Genomic DNA, 23,901 nt, shown 5'->3' with positions numbered 1-23,901 from the left:
AAAGGAACGATGGTTCCTGTTTACTGTCTGTCAGTGAACCTCATTCTTCAGCTGTCTACTGGAAGCAACGCATACATCAACTAGAAAATGAACTTCAACTGGAGTGTGACAAGTGCACCTCTTTCCGACTGGAAAGAGATAAGCTTCACATATACTGGGAAAGCTCCAGAAGAGAACTGGATATGACCAAGACACAACTTTCAAAAATGGTTTAAGATTTGGAAACAACCAAACAGAGGCTCAGCAAGGAGATAGCCAGCTATAAAGAGAAAATCGCCATGTTACTATCTCAGCAAGATACCACAGCTCTGGAACTCCAAAGCAAAGAACAGGCACTGAAGGATTTGAACCCCAAAAGAGCCCCAAAAGATTCGAAACGACTCCGTACTGACTTCCAGAGACAAATTTCATTGACTGAACATCACTATAACCAGCGTATGGAAGAACTTTTACTTCGTAAGAACAGGGAAATATCGGAAGTTAAAGAAAAGAAGGAAAACGAGATAAAAAAATTGATAAACGACTACGAAATAGCTTTAAACAATTTGAAGACATGCTACCAGGATCTCAGCGTGGACAACTTAGAATTGATCCAGACCTTGAAGGAAGAACTGCAGGAAATTCGCAAAAGCAGAAGCCTTGAAGAAAAAAAGGTCACAGAACTAACATCAGAAAATAAATCACTGGTAGATGAAGTCATTAGACTCCAAAAGAAAACAGCAAAATATGAGGGGAAAAAAGAATATTCTGGTCACTCTAAAAGCCAAGCTCAGGTTAACTGAGAAGTCTCTAAAAGATGTGCAATTTCAGTATGACCTCCTCCAAAATAAGTTCCAAGAACTTCAAAAGCAAGCAAACAAGCAATACCATACATTCACCAAGGCCATTGATAACATGCAACAGGCAGGGGCCAACAATTTGTTACTGGGAAAAATTCTAAAAGAGCAACAGATGAAATTCAACCTGTTGCCATCTTCCAGTCTGGACTCTAGCCTGGTTCAGCAAACATTTGAATATCCCAGTGAAGTGGAGGTCTCAGATTCTGGCACAGATGCATCACAGATAGACAACGAGCATTTGGAAATTCTGGAGCAAGCCCCCCTTGGACAGGAAACGCCGGCTGCTGAAAACCGGAGTCCCTCCAACAGAGAGGAGAGAGGTCACATTGACCTACAATGAAATTGCCTTTTCCCAGCTTTCACAAGATACACTAAAAGCATGAAGGAAAATGGTTGGAAAACTGCTGCAGTGTCATCCTCAGAGCCATTCCATTCTCCAATGAACTGATGTATCAGTGATTCAGACCTGTTCTTAAAAAAACCCAGAGCCAGGCCTCATCTGGTTGATAAATAACATTTCCATGGACTATCCAGGGAACTCTTAAGAACACCTCTTCATTCAGGACATTTCAAATTGTGCACAGGATTATAAAAATTAAAGCAATAACATCTAAAATATGTGTCTGTTTTTTTAATTTTATATATATATATATATATATATATATATATATATATATATATGGTACTGTATTTTCCAGTGAACTCTGTTGCTCTCCTGCTTCGTTTTTTGAACCAAGCTCAAATCTCCCTACTGTCTTTGATTCTGCTCTGCTTCCTACTTTAGCATTACAGTTGCCTATGCAGTCCTGTTTTGGTGTGCTGTCAATTTCTTCTTGAACTCTGTCATATAAATTCTCAGTTCTTCTTCCTCTGCCTTGGTGATTGGTGCGTATACTTGGTTTACAGTAAAGTTTATTGGCTTTCCCTGAAGCCTTATTGACATGATTCAGTCGGATTTTACACTATATCCTTTGACTGATTTTGCTATATCTTTCGTTACTATTAATGCTATTCCATTCTTTCTCTTTTTATCATTTGCTGAGTAGAACACTGTGTGGATATCTGACACAAAATGCCCCCATTCCTGTCCATTTTAGCTCACTCACTGTTAGTACTGCTATGTTTATACATCCCGTTTCCTTTTTTCCTATATCTAGTTTCCCTTAACTCATGCTTCTCACACTTCATGTAATTATAACATGTGCAGCATAGCTTCAGACCTTCTTTTCATTTGTAAATGTATGTGCAGCTTGGATTCTCATTTTGTTTACTTCTGTTGTGCCTCTGTCCACATCTCTATTTGTTTTTGGCCTATGTTCTGCCCTTTTAGTTCTCTGCCTGTGTCCTGTCCCTGTATCTAGTTTCGTTTTGGACTGTCTCATCCTGGTTTTGTTGTTGTTGTTTTGGTGAAAGGTTATTATAAGATTCACCTTTGCTTCCCGCCATGCAGTACCAACATCTGTTAGCTATGGAGTTGCTACTATAGTGTTGGATAGATCCTCCACCAGCGTCACCAACCAATGCTGCTGCTTCTGCCCAGTAGCTGTTTTCCACCTGCACTCCACACACTCCTCTTTCTTTCCCTTCTAATATCTTCCTATCAATATGACCCTCCCTCGAGTTTTCTAATTTCTCTTCCTGCTCTCCTCACTTCCTGGCCTCCCATCTCCTTCCTCTCAGGTCCTTCTCCGTTTTTGCCCACTTCCCTCAAATTAAGGAGTGGGCCTGAGAGCCTTGAAAGATGAGGGCAGTGAATAGTAAATATAAAACAAATGGGGACAAGAACCCCATTACAAAATGTACACATACAAAAAAAGGTGTTATATAAATAATTACTTCATTTCTCTTATTCTTTTTCATTCATTCAACAGCAACAAATCCCCCCCCCTCAGAAATTGCTTTATAGTGCAACCCTATACGGGACTACTTGGAAATAAAGACCCATTGAGTTCAATGGTATATATTCCCTGACAAGTGTGTTTAGGAATTACAGCAGGAATAGATTTTTGGCATTCTTTGCAGACTCTATTGAGATGAATAGAGTAGCTTTAAAGGAAAACTTGACTGTATCCTCTTAAGCATTTTTTCAAAATAAAATCTAGTTATGATTGACTCTCACACTCTCTCTCACACACAAACATATTACATAACTTCAAAATGAAAACATTAGAAACTTAATATTCTCAGTGATAACAGAATGCAACTTTCATTGCTTCCACCTTGTCTTATATAATTCTGAAGTAATGTATGGCCAAAAATCACATATTTTCCATGTGCTCCAATAGATCATGACAAGGCAACAGAGAATGAAAACAATCTGTATGTCACCTGTAGCACACAGTATATTTACCATATGTTGGGATTTCAGCCTTCAGGTTGGCTTCATGTCATATTTTACCACCATAAAATTATACGGGACAGATTCCAAGTAGACTTCAAGCCTAGTGATGTTTGGCACAGCAAGTAGGAAAATAGTAGCTAAACAAATGACTAGAGGATTTATGACATGATAAAAAAAGGTATAAAGCCAAAGCATTGACTTGTGTATAAAAAGTTTTCCCCGTGATCCAATATCAAGGCAGACATACTCGGGTATAAGATAAGATCAAATATAGCTTTTGATTGGAAGGGAGAAATTTGTGGTAGTATTTTGTCTAATAAGATTCCTTTCTTCCCAGGTAGTGAGTTGGACCTCTGACCAGACAGATGGGTTTTGGAGTCCTTGCGGTTATTCAGACGTTTTTTATAGCATGATTATCCAAATAATCTCACTCATGCATTCCAGTTTTGTTGTTCACACTATTTTATCAGAATTGCATCTGTGTACATCTATGCAAGTTCTGTTGCTCACATGTGTCAGCACTGCAAATAAGGATGGAGTTCATGATGTGGATATATTCGAAACACATTTTTAATTCATCAGTGACCGTTACCAATTCATGAATCCTCAGGCTTCCTTTATAAACCAATAGCAGTTATGTGTTTCTTATCCTTAAATATACTCTCAATATTTACTCTATTTACTACATCCTCTTACCATATTCATATCATATATTTAGCATATTATTTACATTACAGGCACAGAATATATCACTTGTTTGTTCTCAACACTTTAAATATTGTACAACTTAAATTCAATGTATTTATAAGCTCCTCTCAAATTCAATACTGAAAACATTCTGCCTGGACATCCGGTGGCATGGCAGCGCGAGAATCATCCTGGTAGATCAGCTTCCAGGGGGAGGTTTGCGAGTCCCAAGGACAAGATCCAGAGGCGTGAGCGCCAAATTATACAGTGTGTGTTCCCAGGAAGGGAAGAAGCAAAGGGGTTCGTCAATGACTCGAATTGTTCTGGGGCGTCCAGGATGAGGCTGAGAAGATCTGAAGCAGGTAAGAGGGAGAAGGTCACTGGACAAACATGGGGGTTTGAGCTGGCCATGTCCAGAATCGGGCAGTCGCTTCTGCGCATAAGCACTGCCACTGCTGTTTTAAAAACATCTGAGCCAACAACAGTCTTGATGATTCTGCCCTTTTCTGGAGGTTAACCTCCTTTTCTAAATTCATTTGTGCCAACTCGGATTCTAAAGCCATCGCTGCTATTATTGTTATTTTTAATTCGGAAGGAGGAGGTTACTAAATCAAGGAGGAGGAGAGAAGACCCAAAACTCCCTGAGGAACAGAGACTGGCTTTTCTTTCTTTTTTGAGGCCTTGCTTATAAGTCTCACTCTAACAATTTCTAACCAATTTTGAAATTAAACATGATCACTTTATTTAGCAGGGATTTGGCCTTTAGGATCTTATTTTTCCTGATTTGAGGCTAGCTGATCAACCACCCTGCATTGAGGAGATTGCCATACCAAATCACATTGTAGATTACAAACTTTATCTGGGTTGGAGGATAATCCAGAGGGAGACAGAAAGAAAATAAAGACAAAAGTAACTAACATAAATTGATATTGGTATAGATATAAAAATCTGAACTGCTACCATATATACTTTTTAGCGGATTACTCTGGATTATTCTGGATGTTTGGACGCTCTGCTGTTGTTGCCTCCCCACGTTGTATGCACAAAATGATTCTAGATGTATTTGATCAGCAGAGAAGGAGTGTATTATAAATAAAGGAGAAAGCGTCTACTCCTGAGACTTCTCTCTTTTTCTGGAAATCTATCCATTTTTGGAACTGTAAGTACACTGATCAAACATATACATTCTAAGAAAAGGATTTGTTACTATATTCATCTCATGTAATGCACTTGTGATAAGAAAAGAAAGATAATATATCATACCTAGGAAAAGAAGAGCATTTGGTGGTTACTCTGATTTGCTGGTAAAACAAAGCGAAAATTAGGATTTAAAAATACATTAACTGGGCTGATTGTTATAGATTGTTAGTGAAAACTATATCTACACACACACATACACACACATATATAGACACACCCATTTTTATGTCATTTCATATGCATTGCATACTGTTATACTGATCGAATTCATATTTTTGGTGCATTGGAGTAATCCATATACTTAGACATTTTAAAATTATATTGTTATTATTGCTTTAATATAGATCATGATTTAGCTATATCTGATTGATCTATGCAAAGGTAGAATTTGACTGCAACTGTATTAATTTATTATTCAACTCTAATTGAATCTAATACTATTCAATTTACCTTCTTTTTCCCTCCTCCCTTTTAACTTTTTCACTTCTCTAACATAGATTGAATTTTATTAAGTTCAACATAAAGATTACTATTATATAACTATTGTAAAGACTTTGATTAAATGACTAAACCGTTTGAGTTAAACAAATTGGAATATCTACCATCCAAATCATTGTTAAATTACATATTCTAAGTTTTGAAGTCCCAGAATACGGAACTTAGAATTATTAAGGTCCCTATTTAATAGTAGATGCAATTAATACACAAATCAAATTAAATTCATTTAGGTACAATTGACTCTCTTATTGCTTTCGTATTACTTTCTCCTTTCTTTAATGTAGCAGATAACAAAATTTGAGAACTAACAACTATCTTGATATACAAGGAAATCTGATTGGATAAGAACAAAGACAGAATTTATTCAAATAACTCTTGAATAATTTGAAATATATTGAAAAATGTAAGCTTGAAAAAGTGGAGTAATTTGATACCATAGACCATGGTATCCTTCTGGAACGCCTGAGGGAGTTAGGTATCAGGGGCACTGTGCTCCAGTGGTTCCGGTCCAACCTCTCGGGTAGATTCCAGATGGTGAGGTTGGGGGATAATTGCTCCTCTAAGAGAGAGAGCAGACAACTGGCGTCCCTCAGGGCGCCATCCTGTCCCCCATGCTATTTAACATTTACATGAAGCCGCTGGGAGAGATCATCCGGAGACATGGGGAGCAGTGTTATCAGTACGCTGATGACACCCAAATCTATTTCTCTATGTCTCCGATTCTTGCAGTGACCAAGGATGGCATCTCTCCTCTAAATGCCTGCCTTGAGTTGGTAATGGGATGGATGAGGGAAAACAAACTCAAGTTGAATCCAGAGAAAACAGAGGTACTAGCGATAGGATCCCCGGGCCCAGACAGGGAACTTTGTCAACCTGTTCTGGACGGGGTCACATTTCCCCTAAAGGACGAAGTGCGTAGTTTGGGAGTACTCCTAGATCTGTCTCTGCAGTTGTCATCTCAAGTAGATGCGACAGCTAGGAGTGCTTGGTATCAATTTTGGTTGATACGCAACTGTACCCTTACCTGGACCAAAGGGACCTTGAAGCAGTGGTACCTGCACTGGTAATCTCTCGTTTAGATTTCTGTAATGAGCTCTACATGGGGCTTCCCGTGCCCTCGAAGAACGAGGGTTTAGAAGAAAGATGCATCAATGCAGAGTAAAGTTTAAAACTCTGAAGGCATCTTTCTTCGAAACCCTTGAAGACTTCGGGGAGCACCCCCCCCCCCGGTTGACACGTGGCCACCATTCTTTGAGCGGCTGAAGGACCTCTGGATCAGGGGTGATCGGCCGAGAGTGGAAGATCGCCATCCTCCAGGTAAGTCAGAGCTCTTGCCATGCCCTGTCCTACCCTCCTTGATCCTTCCCTTGCCCTCCCCTCCTTCCTGCATGGTGCCAATGCCATCCCTCCTCTTCCCTTCTGCAGGCGTGTGGCCGAGGCGGAGGGAGGGAGGACATTGTGCCAGGTCTCCCTCTCCACCATCCTTGGAGGATGAGGATGTCCCCGAGGGTGGGCCACAGCCAGGACCAGCTGCTGTGGCCCCTCCGCAGCCAGAGCAGGCTCCTCTGGTGGCAGGTAGGCCCCCAGGGTGAGGGGTGGGGGTTGCCTGACTGCAGCCCCCACGACACTTGTGCCCTCCTCTGCCATGCCAGAATGGTAACTTGGGCCTTTTCTTCCCCTTTAGCAGGGCTTCATGTCCTTGCTGCTGCTGCCGCCGCGGAGGAAAAGGAGCCTGGCCCGAGCCGCCACCTGCCTGGGGAGCCAGGGGACTTGGCCCTGGATGCCAGGGCCATGGATTGCCTCCTCCAAGCCCGGCAGCAAGGTAAGAGTGGGGGTGAAACCAGGGGAGGGAGTGTGGGCACCCAGAAACCCTGCCTGTGGGATTGGGTGATGGGGTCCACAGGCTGCTTCTAACCATCCTCTTTCTTTTTCCCCCGCAGAGCACCGGACGGAGTGGAGATTGTCTGCCATGGAGGAGGCGATGCTGAAGATGGGGGAGAGAGTGGAGGCCATCGAGCAGACCCTCCAAGAGATCCTCCGCCGGCTGCCCGCCCCAGCCCCTTCCCCCTCCCTGAAGCAGCTTCCCTTCCCTGCCCCCCTGCCATCCCCCTTCACCACCCCTTCCCTGATTTGTAAATATTGTAAATAGTTAAAGTTTTTATTGTTGTTAATAAACAAGTTTATTTTTTTAAAAAAAAATGTGTCTTTCATTGTGCGCAAGTGCAGCAGTGTGGATGTGTGTGTGAACACATACCCTGGAAGGCAAAATGATGCCTTTATGGGACATCATGGGACCTAGTGCTTTGTCAGTGCTCCCTGCTCCTTGATCCCAGGCCCCCTCTAGTTGCCCTTTGCCTTTGGGGGCGAGTAGTGGGCAGTGGGACTGCCACTCCGTCACTGAAGAGGCTGGAGGATGGCCCAGCAAGAGGCTGCTGAGACAGCTCCACCTCCATTGCAACTCCCTGCTCCTCAGCTGGAAGTATTGCGCTTGCTGGGGGCTCCTGCTGCCCAGCCCCTTTCTCCACGACCCTGAGGACAGCCCTGCCTCTTCCACTCTGCTCCCTACATATCCTTCTGCGCCTCGTGCCACCCTGCCCTCCCCTCAGGATCTCCACCATCTGCCCCATCAGAGCAGTCTGCGCTTCCAAGGTGGTGTTGCGTCTGACCTGTCCATTGATCTCTCCTGGTCCTGAATGGCCCTCTGCTGCAATTCCAGTGCCCTTTCCATGATCTCCCTGCGGGACTGTCTGCCCTTCTCCCTTTCCTCAGAGGCTCGCTGCCCCTGCTCCACCAGTGCTGTCATGTGCTCTGCTGAGCAAGCCTTGAGCTGATCCACAGCCGCCACAGTTCTAGTAGCTGCTGACGGACGCACCCTTTTCTTCTTTGTCGCAAGCCGTTCCTCTGGTGTCATGATAGCTATGGGATTAGTTGGAGCTGCTTCTTCTTCTTCTGTTTGTCCTCCTACTATTGGACATACAACAAGAGGGTCATAGAAGCCTAGTTAGCAGAGACCCTGAGGGCCATCTAGTCCAACCCCATTCTGCCAAGCAGGAACTCTCATTCAAAGCTTCCCCAATGTGGCAAAGGGTAGAGTTTCAAACTAAGGGCGTGGGAAAATGAGAGAGTTACGGGCAAGGGAGGGGTGCCTTAGGAAAGTGGGACACATGTAGCACATGACCATGCCAGGGACACTCACAATCCTACTTCCACATGATCCCTGGCCCAGCAACCTTGCAAACATACCAGCATAGTAAGCAGTGAAAGAAACAATTTCACAATTGTGCAATTGAGCCATGCAGTTTGCCCTATTGAGCCGCACTTGCGCCACTATACATTTCTTGTCAACATATAGGGTTTACCTTGCATAGTCTCTTCGGACTCACTGCCATCGCTGGCGGGTGCACTGGCCCGGGAGACAGGTGAGCGGTCACGGTAGCTGCTGGTCGTGGAAGAGGATCCAGCACGAGATGGTGGTCTGCTTGTGGAGCTCCCGGCCCCAGCAGACATTCGTCTGAGCAGGGCGCGGGGGTCCAGAGGTTGCTGGCTGCTGGAGGAATTGCCTGAGTCGGGGTGTTCCTCCTGCTGTTCATCTGTATGACAAGGGACAAGGGTAGTTCATGGTGGCATTCAGGTAAGGGCCATCTAAAGGCTATACCTTCATGACATCATGAGCATACCCCTTTTTGTGCGTCTGTAACCTGCCATAGATATTTACACTTTCTGAAGTTTATTCTTACAACCTTTGGTCTGTAAAAATTCGATGTTAATAATTTGGTGTCTATATGGTCGCATGTTGTATCGCATTAATGCTTGAGATGCATTCTCGTCTAAAAATCATTAGTTATTTTTGTTATCACATAGCAACAAGATAATTTCTTTAGGACTTATATTCTCTGTATTATTTGACCAATTTTTGGATGTTTGCAGTGTGAGTGTAACAGCACTGGTCTCCTGTCTCATACCTGAAAGGTGCTGTCTTGACTGTTGAAGTATGTTGAAATACTGCTGTTGCATATTTTTCAAATATGACAAGATTGGTAAAACATGCATGTTTATGGTTGGTCCGAGTGGGCTATATTTTTTTATATTAATAGTTTGTAAGATGAAATGCTTTATTAATCAAATTTCAAAGCCAAATATGAAATATAGTACTTCCTAAAATATTTTTGGTTAAGTAATGAAATTGTTTATTTATCGTTTTATAATGGCGTAATAGAACAGCCAGATGAAGGCATATTGATTAAAAGGTAAAACACAGGGGTAATTAGTCAACAGTCGAGACAGATGGTAGAACTTGAACAATTGGAGGCTGACAAAATCAATTTGTTCCCCACTGTAACTATCCAACCACAGCTTCATAAGGTGAGCTGTCAAGACTGTTTTTCAACCAATGCGTTTGTCTCATCAAGATTGTGTAATGATACACAACGCATTAGTAAGTTTACAAGACAGTTTTGTATTGTAATGTTAAATGGTCTGATTTTAAATATTATAGTACTACCTTGGGATTTGTTTTCCCAGCTGTTGATTACATGTGGGATCATTTTTCCTTTCCTGCATTGTGTTTGAACTTTTATAAGATTTTAAAAAAAGAGCAAGACATTTATGTAATTGCATCAATCAAAGACTTATGCATGTTCCATGTTATATATTGATACAGATATTCAAATAATAATTCCACTGATAACACATCCTAAGAGGTAATGAGGTATAATAACACATTCAAAAATTATTTAGTTGGAATAATATGAATGTACAGATATAATAAATGTTGAGAAACATATACGAAGCCAGTCCACCTTTACATATATAATTTCTAGAACCTGTTAGAATATATCTTCTCCAGGCCATATTTTAGGGGAGAATATTAAACATCTTTTAGAAAAAAAGCCTTAATCAACATCTGTTTTGAAAGGGTTTAAGAAATGTATGTTTTCCTCAGTCTGGTTTGTTTTGTATATCTGTTAAAACGTAAACCCACAAATGATCAGCAATAACTTTTTCAACAAGTGCGCAATTAAATAACGATTATAATAGATCGATAAAGATGCAACCTAACCGCTTGTTAGGTACTTTTGATATAAAAAAAGTAAAAGTGGAATGTATGCCTTTCTTGGTATTGTTCTGTTTTTTTTTTTTTGTCTTTTGATAGATGAAGCGAGTACTTTCTTCCTCAATAAAATTTGGTAAAAACCAAAATGTTCTGCAAACCTGATAATGGTGTGGCTCCTTTTTTTTTTTGTGGTAATGGATAGATATAAGATTGAAAAAAACATAGATAGATAATTAGATAGATAAATTTAGAAGTGTAACATGTTGAAGTGGATGATAGGTTGCTTAATCCGTAGAAGGATCAAAACAAGAGATAAATTGTGAAATCTATTCAAGGATTGAAAATGAAGATTGATTTCAGATCGAGAGGGCCCAGCTGACTAGTGATTTCACAAACAGAAGTAAAGATAACTGATGCAAGGAAAAGGTAAAATAAAACTGTCAATATTAATAGATAGATGCACATAATAATACAAATATATTTGTAAGAGATACAGCACAAAATACATGGATCGGCAGATAAATAAATAAATACATGGAAAAAATAATAATGTAGAATACAGATCGATGACAAAGCTGGAAAAGTACACGTTTGAAAATATTACTTTCCTTTGTAAAATATATAAATACATATTGCATTGATTGCATCACTGTTAAAAATAAGCATGGCAATTCGCATTCCCCTTTAAGCGAACATGCTTGTTAAAGAATATAGTCTTATACACGGCCATATATGGTGTTTTGAAAGATATTATAATTTTCCTGTAGCGTAGTAATCTGTATACAGTAGTTGAATAATTCAACTAATAGATTGCAGACATGTGGTATTTTCTCCTCGTAGAAAAGAACACATCCACAGGTCAAAACTGTAATCTGTGCAAGGCAATTATCAACCCACCACTGCATGGCTGTATTAATGTGCGTGTACATGTTTGTGTTCGTGCGGCAGCATGTGAGAAAATCTTCATTGGGCTTTAGGACACACTGCATGTGTTTTTCTATTTTTTGGTATTTTGCAATTGTGTGTGTGATTTTTTCCTTCTTCCCCTGGAAAGTTCAATGGATAGAGGGATAAAGTATGCATTTCTTTTCCTGATCAACTTATCCGGAGTGAAAGACAATCCAAATTTCAAGGAAAACTTATTTATTGCAGCATAATTTCAAGTACTGCATACTTTCATTTTTCATTGCCAAAACCAGATGAGTATAGTGTCAGGCAGTAGACTTTTGGCCACAATACAAAGAAGTTTTTTAACCAAAAAAAAAATAATAATCGTTATTTGATTTTTATTGCAGTTGAAACTTTGATGTTTCCAAGTAATATTTGTTATTTTCAATTGATGTGTAAACTGGCTTTGATATATGACAACCTTATGAATATGAGGCCTCCGAGATCCCCGATCATCCAATAATTTCACAATGTCTTGTAAACCCAGGACAAAGATTTAATAGTTATAACAGTTACATAGGCCCAGAACACTGAAGAAACGATATGGTTTGAGACCGCTTTAACTGTCCCATCTTATTACAAGGGAATCTTGCGAACCTTAGTTTATTGTGATATGGTAGCACATTGAAATAAAGAGGTTCAATCTCGCAAATAACTACTGTTCCCAGAATTCCATAGCATGGAGCCAGGCAATTAAAGCGTTCTCAAACTGTATTATTTCAACAGTGTGTTTTAGACCTTAGTTTTTCTCAATAGTAATGCAAGCTATATAACCATGACCTTGGAATGAGGGACACCTTTTTACCTATGGGCAACAAAATGTCATGGACCATTACTATCTGCCTCCAAGAATGTAATCATTTCAAATCATCCCCCTATTGCTTGCTCTGAAGAAAACCATAGTGCATTAAATCACTGGTATATTTATGAATTATGCACCGTGGAAAAAATTTGGATAGATACCACTTCAAGAGCCATGTTTAAGTGGTTTAAAAGTGCCTTTGAATTCTACAATTGGCAATTTTGTGACAATATAGATATGTTGCCTTCTTTATCAGAGAGTACCAGTGTTCCAACGAACTACAAATCCCAGAATTCAACGGCACATAGCCAATGCTCAAAAAATCATTGTAAAATAGGATAATTTATAAAATGCTGACTAGACCACTGTCATATGAGATCTTTGGAATGTTACGTTGTTGGTCTATAAACGCCATAATCCCTCGGCCAGCATGGCTATCGTGCTTCTAGTAGCTGTAGTCCAAAAAGTTGTGTATAGATTTAGAATTGCAGTGCCCATAGCTTAGGACATCTGAAACTATATATGACCAAAGATACAACCAAACTTTTGATGAGAAATACAAATAAGTTGCACATTATCTCACAAAAATGTATAAAAGCTTATCACAGTGATACCATGCCCTTCTTCTTTTCCAATTATGTTCTCAATAAACATTTCTCAGAAGCCCAAAAAGAACCTGGCCAGCATTGCAATGTGGCTTATGTTTTCCAAGGAAATCAGTAAGATAAGACTTCTAGAACATATTTCATGCAGTATAAAACCAAAATACTAATTAGGACTTCTGGATTGGGAGGCGCCGAAAGAGGAAGCAGGTTCGTTTGCTCCGTAACCTGGTCTCTTACAATGATGGTTCTAGGAGGAACGGGACCAACTGCAGCGGTTCGTCGGGGGTCCCTTGGAGAAAGACGCTTTTTCCAGGGGCTTCTACCATGGCGGTTTAAGCCCCGAGGCAGCGCTCCTAAGAGACCGCAGGACCGAAGCCCCCCATCGTTGTTGCTCGGGCATGCCAGAGACTTGCAACGCCCCCACTTATTTTAAAGCCTTCTATTAAAATTTCCGCAAACAGACGGGAGAGATAAGGCTCCTACCTTCATAAAAGAGATTCCCCCATGCTTACTGCCAGAGACAGCCTCCAGAGAGCGGAGAGCAGCGAAGTACAGAGGCGGTAACAAAGGAAGGGAGTAAAGCACGGAAACTATAGTAAAAGTGGTGTAGTAAAGCATAAGAAAGGTCGCAAAAGAATGCAGAAGCTATAGAACTTAACAAGCGACAAATGGATACTTAAAAATACAAATATAAAGAGACTCTTGGAAGGGAAATAGGAAAGTGACGTGAAGAAGGAAGAAGAAGGTGATTTCAACTAAGGAGGGAGAAGAGGAGAGGGAGAAGGAGAAGGAGAGGGAGGAGACGGACTAGAGGCAAGAGATGACAATGGACACATGGACTGAGGGAAGAGCATAACAACAGCAATAATAATAACAAACATAGATACAGCCCCCTTCACTCCCTTGAACAAACTGTGGGAGTAAAAGGACATTTACAACAACAACGCCAGATAACTACAGACAATCACAGACAACGCCCTCCGGACTAACTTATTGGAGAGATACAGCACTGGGATAGACGAGAGACAAGCTGAATAGCAAGAACTCTAAGCTTCCATCTGTTGTGTTTAATTTGAAAGGAAACCTGCTACTCTTGAATGGAAACTAGAAGCTCCAAACAAAGAAAAGAGAAAGTAAGGAGAAAACTACACATACGTTGTGATAATATCGCTATTTTCTTACTTATTGCAATGGTGACTGTTATTGAATTGTAATGTGCATATATATATCTGATAATCTGGCATATAGAGTAGCAAGTGAAAATACTGGTTTTTCTTCTAGATAATAGAAGGAAAGGACTATTAGTGCAACCAAGTGATGATGGAAAATAATCCAGCATATAAAATTGTTTAGTAAGGTATAATAAAACATATAATCTTTAATATCTTTTTTCAGGGCTAGTATCTATTGGATTGTATCAGTTTGGAAGAAAATACCAATTTAGACCTACTTGCTTCACAATAAGCTATAAAGAATTTTGGGAAATACTGATGTTTAGATACTCTCTAATAGCCTTAAATCTCTAATTGGAAGATCTAAAGGGCAGATTTACTTCAAATTCTACTCATTGTGACTACATAACAATGACCACAGTATTAAAAAATTTATTACTAGGATAGATGTGATTTATGGTTGAACTATTAGAATACAAGCAGAACATGTCGAGATAGAGAAATTTAATTAATAAGATCGATTATAGAGGATATAAATAGAGGATATAAGTTTGTAATAACTGATTGCTTTTCTTTTATGAACATCTGATACATTATTGTATTTCTTGGGAACGGTGAACCTACAACACATTAGTTGGAAAATCGAGAGAAAATGGCGACCAACAAAAAGACTTTAATACAAACGCAGATACAGGCCCCAAGAAGAGGATCCTCCGAGGGCACAATAAAGATAACAGACGCAATAATGCACTTGATAGAGGAAGTGGGAAAAATCAGACAGGAAATGAGAGAGTTACGACAGGAAATGAAAGAGGACATGAGAGGATCTAATCAGGGGATCAGAGGAGAAATTAAGGAGATGAGGGAGGAAATCAGAAAAGATTTTTTAAAAAGAGCTAGATAGCCTTGGAAAGAAAATGGAAAAGATGACGACAGACATAAAAAGTACCCAAAAAGAGGTGGAAAAAATAAGAGAAAGAACAGGGGAATTAGAAAACACTTCGAAAGAGATTTCAAGGAAACAGGAGCAGCAACAAACTAAAGAATGGAACAACGAACTTCATTATAGAGACAGATGCATTAAAATTAGAGGACTACCCGAAAGAAATAATGAAGACCTCATGGAAAGATTAATACCAGACTTAGCCAAGTACATAGGGATATCTGAAGAGTCTATGGATCGGGAAATTGACAAATTATTCCACGTGAACTCGGCCCAAGCTCGAGAGAAAAAAATCCCACGCGACATTGTGATCTGTCTAGTTAGAACAAAAATGAGAGACCTGATAATACAGAAAAATTATGAAACGAAGCTTATTATAGAAGACCAAGAAATTAAAATTTTTAAAGATCTCCCTCCTCAAATCCTGAACGCAAGAATCAAATATAAACCTCTAACCCAACTTCTTAATCATCTTAATATTAACTACAGATGGGAGCGAATAGAAGGATTATCATTTTACCACAACCAAAAAAGGTACAAAATAGATAATGAAGAGAAAGCTCGAGATATGGAAAAAAAATTGAGAATTTAAAGAAAAAGATGAAAGAAAAGAAAAATCAACACAACCAAGAGAATGGAGACCAAGATATAACAAAGAGAAAAAGACTGACGAGAATGATAGGAACTTGGACAACTTGGATGAAGGAGAAATACTAGATAGATCAATTCCCCAGGAACAAGTCAGAAGAGAGCTTAACCAAGTTTTTGAAGAACGTAGTCCTTTTTTTGATCTAGAGACTTGACACTTCTTCTCTTATATTTTAATTGCTTAAGAAGCAAGCAAATAAATTAAACAAAGGAAAATTTTGACATAAAGATTATTCATATACATTTCTTTTTAAAAAATTCTTTAAGACAAAATAAAGCTATAAAAAACAGATCTTTTATTTTATATACAAGGAAATAAAGTAAACAAACTAAGGGGAGGAAGGGGTGGAAAATAATAATAATAATAAAAACAAAGAAAAAGAAGGAGAAGAAAACCTTTAATTCTTATAAAAACTCATTTACACAAGTAAAGTGCCTGTACAAATAACCTCGTGGAACGTGAAAGGAATCAATTCGAAATACAAGAGAAGTATTATATTCCATTATTTAGAAAAACTTAGAAGCGATATTATATGTATTCAGGAAACAAAGATTAAGAAAGAGGATGAGAAATACATAAGAAATCCCAAACTGGGATCTTGTTTCTCCTCATTATCGGAAAAAAGAAAGAAAGGAGTTTCAATCTTCGTCAACAGAAAATATCAGACTAAGGAGATTTTTAAAGATAACGAAGGCTCTTATATTGCAGTGGAAATCAAATTTAAAAATATGATTATGTTAATGATAGGAATTTATGCTCCCTCAGAAAATCAAGAAAAATACTTCTCGGAAATTAAAGAACATATAAAAAATTTCAATTATACTAATATCCTTCTACTTGGTGATTTCAACGCGGTTCCTGACCCTAACGTGGACAGAAAATCAAATGTGGGAAAGAAGAGAAGGTTAAACCAAGGAAAATTACCACCTTCCTTTTTTGAATTAAAACAAGACAACGACCTGGAAGATGTTTGGAGATTAAAAAATGGAAAAGACAATGGCTTTACTTTCTTCTCAGAAAGTCATAACTCCTTCTCACATATAGATCTGTGCTTTGTAACAAAAAAAATCTAATACCCCAAATTGAGAAGATAGACATCCTTCCAAAAAGGACATCAGACCATAATCCCATAATTTTGGATTTAAAAGAGAAGAAAACAGAGTACAATTTGAGATTACAAAATAATCTGCTTAGGAATGAGAAAATCAAAAATAAAATTAAGGAAGCTCTAAAATTATATTTCAAGGAAAATAAAACAGAAGGAATGGCAAGCAAAACCATCTGGGATGCAGGGAAAGCTGTAATTAGAGGTGTAATTATAAAGATTCAATCAAAACTCAAAAAGAGTGAAAAAAGAGAAGAAAAACTATTGATGGAAGAATTGAAAGTTAAAGAAGGCGAGTGGAAGAAGACAGGGGATATAACACTTAAACATCAGGTGGAAAAACTGCAACACCAATTAAAGGTAAATGCTTTGAAAGAAATAGAAAAGAAGTTAAAGAAAGCTAGACAAAAACACTTTGAATCTGGCAATAAAACTGGAAAACTGTTGGCAAATAAACTAAAAGAGTATAAGGGGAAAAAGATTATTACAGAATTAATATATGGAGGGGAAAAAATGACAGATCAAGAAAATATCTTGAATATATTTAGAGAATTTTATGGAGACCTATATAGAAAAGAGTCTAACAGTGAATCAAACAAGAACGAAATCTGTAGTTATTTGGATGAACAAACTATCCCCAAACTAAATGAGGAAGAGAAGTTAAAATTGAATCAGCCATTTACTACTGGAGAGATTTCGGCAGCCATACAAAGATCGAAACCCAATAAAACACCTGGGCCAGACGGTTTCCCCGCGACTTATTACAAACAGATGGAAGAGGTTCTTATAGAACCTTTTAAAGAGACTCTAAATGAGATTCCAACCCAAGGGATTCCTGAATCTTGGAAATCTGTTTATATTTCCCTGATCCTGAAAGAAGACAAAGATAAAAAAGATGTCAAAAATTACAGGCTGATCTCTCTGCTCAATGTAGATTATAAGATCTTTTCTTCTATTATAGCAGAAAGGTTGAAGGGAATTTTGTCTAGAATAATACATGAAGATCAAAGTGGCTTTCTGCCAAAAAGATTCCTGAAAGATAACATCAGAACAACAATTGACATCATTGAATATTTCGAACATCACAATGAAAAAAAAATAGGTATGGTACTATTAGACGCAGAGAAGGCGTTTGATCGGGTAAATTGGAATTTCTTGCTGGAAACCGTCAGAAGAATGAATATGGGTGAAAATTTTTTAAATTGGATTAAGAACATCTATAAAGAACAAAAAGCCCAGGTAATCATCAACGAAGAAAGAACCTCTAATATTAATATCGAAAGAGGAACAAGGCAGGGGTGTCTTCTCTCACCCCTACTATTTATAATGGTGCTAGAAATTTTAAACATCAAAATAAGAAATGACCCAAAAATAAAGGGAGTGCAAATTAAAGAGTGCTGTTTTAAACCAAGAGCCTTCGCGGACGATATAATACTCTATTTAGAAAACCCAGAGACATCTATAAAACGTGTAAATGAGATTTTGGCGGAATATGGAAGAGTTTCAGGTTTCAAAGTAAACCAGGATAAGACGGCAATGTTGACTAAGAACTTATCACAAAAAGAAGAGGAAGAGCTTACAAAGTTATCAGGCTACAAAGTGGAAAGGAAGTAAAATACCTGGGCCTATACTTAACAAAGAGAAACATAGATCTCTTTCATAACAACTACCTAAGGACCTGGAAAGAAATAAAAACTGATCTTGGGAAATGGGCCAAACTACACCTCTCCTTTCTTGGTAAAGTAGCCGTCATAAAAATGAACGTCTTACCGAGGTTTATCTTTCTCTTCCAAAACATTCCAATTATCTCACACTTACGATATCTCGAAGAATGGCAAAAAGAACTCTCCAAATTTTTATGGGCTGGAAAAAAAGCAAGAATCAGCTGGAGAATCCTATCCGATGAACCGATAAGAGGAGGATGCACCTTACCAAATCTAAGATCATATTATTATGCAGCCTGCCTATTATGGTTAGAAGATTGGATCAAGCTGGAGAACAGAAGAGTACTATGTCTGGAAAGTGTGAAATTAAGATTTGGATTCCACGCCTTTCTTTGGTATGGAAAGCTTAAAGAGAATACTGACTTCTCTCATCATTTTGTGAGAAATTCACTCTTAATTTCTTGGCTGAAAATTAAAGACCTTTTCTATAATAAGTTGCCACTATGGGTTTCCCCTCAGGAAGCTTTTTGGCAAAGAACCAAAGTAACCCAGGAAAGCAATTATACAACTTATAAATTATTACTAGAACGAGGAGAAGGTATTAAATTAAAATCATTTGAACAAATGAAAATAGAAAAAGTAACCAATGACTGGTTTACATATAGACAATTTTTAGAATGATTCAACATGGATAACAGGATTATTGGAATAAATGTGAACCCAAATGAAATAGATGAAATTATCTTTGACAAAAATCAAAACATATATCTAAATTTTACAAAATTTTACAAAGGAGAGATCTTGAAAATGAAACGGTCAAACACACAATGATAAAGCAGTCACAAGATGTAGGAAAGATTATAGAGGTGGAAAAATGGGAAAAAACTTGCCGGGAATCAAACAAGTTTACACTGTCAGAAATACAGAGAAAATTTCTTAAAAATGCTGCATCGTTGGCACATATCGCCACATAAAATTAATTTGATATATAAAAAACATGATGCGGCATGTTGGAAATGTAAAAAAATAGATGCAAATTTCTTCCATCTATGGTGGACATGTAGAGAATCAGAAAAGTATTGGGAAAAAATCCACGGGACAATGTGTGAGATTTTGGGCTATAACATCCCCTTTGATTCACTTCTGTTCTTATTAAACATGACCTCAGACCTGAAAAAAGAAAAAGAGAGAAAATCTAAACGTATTATCTTATATATGGTCACAACAGCAAGGATCATTTTTGCTAGGGCATGGAAGAGCCCAGTGATACCGAATCTAGAAGACTGGCTTTCAAATTTATACGAAGCCATGGAGATGGATATACTGACGGCTCTGATGAAAGGGAAAACTAAAGAAGAAATCGAAGAAGACTGGACGTGTGTGATAAGATACCGGGAAAACAAGAAAACACAATAAAAAGGGGAAAAAAGGGAGGGGAATGTATATAAAGAGTATATTTTACCTATCTTCTTCTCTATCCTCTCTGTTTACCTCACCTAATACCTCGTCTCTATGTTTAATGTATGTTAATTTAGTAAAGCTGAGAATTAGAACTGAAAGATCAATTTTATACTAACAGCCCACTTTTACCACTTCAGGGAATATAACTATGCAAACATGTTTCCATGGTCTCTGTGCTAATGTTTAATTTAATTCAGAGATGTTTTAAACAATGAAAATTTTTCTAGGCCAACAGGAAGTATATTCAAACTAAAAATGCAAAATTATACGGGAAATTATTTATAGCAGCATTATAGGGTTAGGAATCTTACCTCGGAAGAAGAAAAATATTTCAGTAAAAACAGTACAAAAGGCAGTATATGTTATACTACCCGTAACGGTAGTAATATTTGTATGTATGTGTATATGTTTGTATGGATCGTCATTGTAAATATGTTTTTGTATGTTTAATTAAAAAAAACCAAAATACTAATTATTAGTAATTTCATTTCTATGACTTTATTAAGTGCCTCCTAAAAACACTCAGCTTTCAAGACTGTACAAGTTGTAAAGCTTCTGACTGCAATGGTGAAGTATGAAGAGATGTTACATTTGCTTGCCGCATATCTGTGGTGGTAATGGGTAAGAATTAAGAGTCAGGTGAACACCTATGGCACGCAATTGGGGTGAAGGTTAGGCCTCTTAGACTTTCTTCTTAGGCCTTGCGAGTAAGGCGAGAGGAAAGGAGACCTTCCTTGGGGCTGATTTGGGATTTAATCCTTAATCAAGTCTGGAGAGTTGGCTGTGGAGATCTCAGGTTGGTTTTCCAGATGCGAGTGGGCTGGGGAGGAACCCAGTAACGTGTTATCCTCAGAGCTCAGGTGTTTTGCCAGGGGAAGCTGAGGAGGTGGTCTGAGAAATAGACCACCTGCCACAGCTGCTCCCACATCAAGTTGCTCCCTTCAAGTTTGCAAGTTTTCAAGAAACAGTTAAATAGTTAATTCTTTAAATAAAGTGACCCCTTTTCAACCCACATCTTTTTCTGGTCTCGTCATTTCAAGTTAGTCAGTAAATTTTGGATACCCCATAGAGTTGGAACAGTGGGAATCTGTATGGAGAAAAAGATTAAAATATTTGGCGTCCCAAAACCTTAAGAGAAAACTTTTACAAGACGTACTTTCCTTGGTACTTATCACCTGACCGGATATCTAAAATATATAAAACAAAAAATAATTTCTGTTGAAAATGCAACAATGAACCGAGTACACTTTTTCATTGCCTGTGGACATGTGAATTTGTTAAAACTTATTGGGTGAAAATAAGCGAAATTATAAATTCTATTCTTCTGAAAAAGCTACAATTCCATCCGGAAACATTCTTATTGAATATGTGGGAATATGATCTAGTCAAAAAAATTGGGAAAATTGCACAAATGGTTTGTGCAATGGGATAGAGAAATTAGCAAATTTATTTGGGACGGGAAAAAACCTCGGGTGAGATACAAGACTATGCAGGATGACTGGAAAAGAGGTGGATTAGGTCTCCCAAGCCTAAAAAAATTACTTTTATGCTTGCTGCTTTGAGTGGTTAACCGAATGGTTTAAACTTGAAAATATGGAAATGTTGAATTTAGAGTTGTCTGATTTAATTTATGGAATACATGCGTACCTCTTTTATGATAAGATCAAAGTAAATAAGGTGTTCCTTAACCATTGTATTGGGAAACCTCTAATCAAAGCTTGGTTTAAATTTAAACCTTTAATTTATAAAAAATTACCTTTCTGGACATCAATTAATGAAGCTTTTCATAGAAAAGATATCATTTCCCCCACAAGATGGATAAATTATAAGGATTTGACGAAATTTGATATTAACACCAATGCCCCAAAATTGAAATCACATGAAGAATTATGTGCAGAAGAGGGCTTTTCGATAAATTGGTTTTTGTATAGGCAAATCAATGAAAGATTTGTACAGGATAGCAGATCAACAGGAATAGAGTTGTCAGTGCAGGATATGGATAGAATTGTCTTTGATAAAAATTCCAAAAAAGTGTCGTTACTTTATAATTTTTTTAAAAAATTAGAAATGTATGAAGAAACAGTGAAACCCACAATGATTATGTGGGCCCAGGATTTGAATGAATCAATTCCCCTGGAACAATGGGAAAAAACCTGGAAAAATAGACTGAGACATACGGTCTGTGTAGAAATTAGAGAAAATTATTTCAAAATGCAAAACCGCTGGTATCTTACACTGACCAAAACTACAAAAATTTATAAATATAGTAATCCAGCGTGTTGGAAGTGTGAAAAAGCTCCAGGTTCTTTTATACATATGTGGTGGAGTTGTGAAACCGCAAGGAAATATTGGACTCAGATCCATGGGAAAATTCAAACGATATTAGGAGTTCAGTTTAAATTAGACCCAAAATGTTATCTGTTAAATATGATTATGGACTCAAAATTAGAAAATAATCATGGTATACTTTTGTTTTACATGATCTCGGCGGCACGTGTAGTATATGCTGCGCATTGGAAAAAGAATGATTGGTTTACGAAACTGATGACTTATTTTGAAATGGACAAGCTCACTTGTTTAATAAGAGAAAAAGATTGGAATAATCATAAAAAAACCTGGATGCCATTAATAAAATTTGTTGAGAAGGAAAGGAAAATAGATAAGTTTCTTCTTCATGGTCTCTGCGAATCATACAAATGGGTTTTACAGCGCCTGCGCAGTGCTGCTCGGAACCTACTGGAATCACTGGGCAAAGTTAACTTTGCAACATTTAGAAACTTTTTGGCGGTAACTCCGCCCACCCGTTATAAGGCCCCTGCCTTCCTGCTCTTTTCCCCAGTTCCTTTTTTCCACCGCGCTAGCTGCTTCAGGGAACTTCGCTCGCTCTTTGGCTTGTTTGGAATCACATTCGCTTTTGACCTCGGACCATCTCTTGACCATTCTTTGTCTCCCGCCCCTGGTAACTTCCAATTTCGGACTGTTGACCTCGTTTTTGGACTTCCCTCTGGCTTTGATGACTTCGGAAATCATGCCTGCACCGTTCAAGAAGCGCGATGTTTGCGGAGGCAAGGTGCTCGTCCAAGATCCGCACTCCTCCTGCCTCCTGTGCTTGGGCAACGACCATGATGCCAAGGCTTGCCTGCTCTGCAATTCCCTCTCATCTCAAGCCCGGAAAAACCATGAGTTGACTTCAGCGATTGCCCTGGGCAAGGTACAGGAGGGAGGCTCCCGCCCGGCAACATTCCCATTGGCCGCTCCGCCTGCTTCGTCGTCCCGGGCCAGCGTGTCCAGTGTGGTGTCTGTCCCGGCTGGGACAGAGGATCCCACCACCTCCGATATGGCCCGTGGCTCGAAACCGCCCAGCGCCACCGACGAACCCTCCAAGCGCCCCCAGAGAACCTCGGGGACTGAGGGTTCCGAGCCCAAGGCGAAATCCGGGAGGAAACCGCCCCCGGAGGGCTCGCACGCGAGGGAATGGATGGAGGCGGAGGTCCGGCTCGCTTCACCTTCATCTTCCAAGGCATCCCGACATGCCTCCAAGCCAAGGGAGCCGTCTTCACCTTCGGGAGCGACCCCAAGGGCCCAGCCCCTTGAGAATGCTAAGTCTCCAAGGCCTTCCTCATCGGGAGCCGCCATCCTGCTGGACCTCCCGGAGAATCCCTTCTTCCCTCCCGAGGATCCAGCCGAGACCCCGAGATCGGGAAAGAAGCGGCACCGGAAGGAGGCCGAGGGGGACCCAGCGCCTAAGAAGCCCAAGCGGCCAAAAGATCATGCTGGGACTGACTTGCCTCCCAAGGCAAAGGACAAGAAGCGCTCCCCTTCCAAGAAGGCCCGCACTCCTGCAGCTCCCTCCATCCCGGAACCCACTCCTGAGGCACAGCCGGTCCCGGCTCTGGACACTCCGATGCAGCCCACCGTGGACTTCATCCACGAC

General features: G+C 39.2%; 1 long non-coding RNA gene across 1 annotated transcript in view; it reads right to left on the bottom strand.

Moving 5' to 3' along the window:
• Nucleotides 1-4,136: 4,136 nt before the first annotated feature.
• LOC149323590 (uncharacterized) overlaps nt 4,137-23,901 on the bottom strand; it is a 38,183-nt gene continuing 18,418 nt past the window's right edge. The window contains exons 2-3 of the long non-coding RNA XR_016280179.1: nt 5,131-5,168; nt 4,137-4,220 (exon numbers count right to left, since the gene is read on the bottom strand). This is a non-coding gene — a long non-coding RNA (uncharacterized LOC149323590). The remainder of the gene's footprint in view (nt 4,221-5,130; nt 5,169-23,901) is intronic.

This window comes from Sceloporus occidentalis, unplaced genomic scaffold (assembly GCF_023333645.1).
Source record: "Sceloporus occidentalis isolate IW3139 unplaced genomic scaffold, rSceOcc1.0.p SCAF_1, whole genome shotgun sequence".
NCBI lineage: Eukaryota > Metazoa > Chordata > Lepidosauria > Squamata > Phrynosomatidae > Sceloporus > Sceloporus occidentalis.
This window is presented reverse-complemented; position numbering and strand designations above follow the sequence as displayed.